General features: G+C 34.7%; 2 long non-coding RNA genes across 3 annotated transcripts; both read right to left on the bottom strand.

Annotated features, from left to right (window-relative positions):
* Nucleotides 1-107: 107 nt before the first annotated feature.
* LOC109592308 (uncharacterized) lies at nucleotides 108-765 on the bottom strand. Its single transcript, XR_002190284.1, has 2 exons — nucleotides 637-765; nucleotides 108-266 (listed from the first exon to the last, which is right to left on the bottom strand). It is a non-coding gene; the product is annotated as an uncharacterized LOC109592308 (long non-coding RNA).
* A 14-nt stretch (nucleotides 766-779) lies between these two features.
* Nucleotides 780-1704, bottom strand: LOC109592309 (uncharacterized). 2 transcript variants are annotated; one of them, XR_002190285.1, is made up of 4 exons: nucleotides 1471-1704; nucleotides 1151-1304; nucleotides 1014-1112; nucleotides 780-926 (listed from the first exon to the last, which is right to left on the bottom strand). It is a non-coding gene; the product is annotated as an uncharacterized LOC109592309 (long non-coding RNA). The 2 variants fall into 2 exon arrangements; XR_002190286.1 differs by having other exon boundaries at nucleotides 1014-1103.
* Between the last annotated feature and the right edge of the window lie 12 nt (nucleotides 1705-1716).

Genomic DNA, 1716 nt, shown 5'->3' with positions numbered 1-1716 from the left:
CATTTAGAATGATATCTGGTTCCTGCTGCTTATCTGATGAGAATATGATCCAAGCAGATCAATTCACACTCACTCCTTTATTACAGTCACCTGCAACTTTCCCTCCATTTTTAGTACACATTCTATTAGTATCACCATCATTGGTATCATCATTATCAGTAGTGGTGGTGTTGGTTGATTCTAATGCCAGTATCATTGTCAGTAGTGTTTCCAGTGCTAATAATGTTGGTTGATGATATCGTGTGATAAGAGCTGGGGAATGCTTGCTGTATAGAGAGAAAAGCAGTTCATCAAACTTAATATGGAACATAAGTACATGTATATGTATCAGAAAAAATTATAAAAATGGAGAATTCTCATCTTTTCATTTTTGGCAAAATTTGGCCAAAATCACTGTACAATTATAGTACAGGTACTTTAGTCAGATTTTGGAGAAACTTTAAAAATTCATTATAAATCCAATCTTGATCGGAATTAACTCAAACTTTCTACACAACATAAGAACATGTACAATGCATATGCATCAGAAAATAATTAGTAAATAAACAACTTTTTCCTAATAAATTTTAGCAAAATACCCCGTACTATAGTACAGGGTAATTGGCTAAGCTTAATAACAGCTGATGGCTGACATACCTTAGCAAGTAGCTTGCTCAGTCTCTCGCACACATTAGTACAGTAGGTACTGCAATCATAATTAACATATAACTCTGATACAAAATTATGAATGTGACAAAACTAAAGAAAAGAGAGACAAAAATTTATTAAACTGTGACGAATCTCGTGTACATAAATGTACTCTTTCTTAAGACATTAATTAAGACATTAAGACATTAATTGAGACATTCTAATGTTAGCTCTTGTCTGCCTGCTTGAAGTCTTGACTGATCTAATTGTATTGTGTGCATTAGCTTATTAAGGAACCACTGAGAGAGAGAGAGGGAGAGGGAGAGAGTGAGAGAGAGAGAGAAGTATTTAATGATCCACCTACATGTATGTGTTTCTTTCTTTACCTCCAGCTGTAGTTTGAGATGATGACAATTTGAATCAAAAAGAAGAAAGCACTTTGTCAAAGAGCGACCATAAACATCAGCAGATTCGTTCTGAAGCAACTAACAAATTATAATTTAACACTAACTGAAATACGTACTTCGTAAAGTTGCTCATTTACAGTAAGTAAGTGATGGGAGAGTCCGTCTTGCATGAGAACTCTCAGTGATTTAATGTCCCCAAGACTCTTCACGCCACACTCCAAAATAACAGTCACCAAATCCAACCCAATGCATATCACTCATGTGTCATTCCTTTATGGAGGAAAGGAAGAGAGAGAAAAGAGAGAAGATTATATGATTAAATAAGAGATCAATGGGCACACAGCAATTCACCCAAATTAAGCACTCCAAACTATCTACATTGTACAACATACATGTACATGTAGCTACGTAAAATAATAATGAATATCATCATTACCTGACACGAGTCTCTGTGAACAACAAGAGCTAATGAGAGCATCTGTAATGAGAGAGAGAGAGAGAGAGGAGACAAGAGTATTTGGAAAAGTGAGAAGTGTTGTGGTGAATTGCATGTGACTGTGACAAAAAGGAAGTGCCATTAAGTAATAATGTCAATGAACAGCAAATTTATTTCAAGCAAGATGTGATAAATTTCACCAAATTATAAAATAATGGATTCCACAAGTTTCACTAAGAGGAATTG

The sequence above is a fragment of the Amphimedon queenslandica genome, unplaced genomic scaffold (genome assembly GCF_000090795.2).
Source record: "Amphimedon queenslandica unplaced genomic scaffold, v1.1 AMPQUscaffold_5643_Cont22390, whole genome shotgun sequence".
Classification (NCBI taxonomy): Eukaryota; Metazoa; Porifera; class Demospongiae; order Haplosclerida; family Niphatidae; genus Amphimedon; species Amphimedon queenslandica.
Note: the sequence above shows the minus strand (reverse complement) of the source record. Positions and strands in the feature narration are given on the sequence as shown.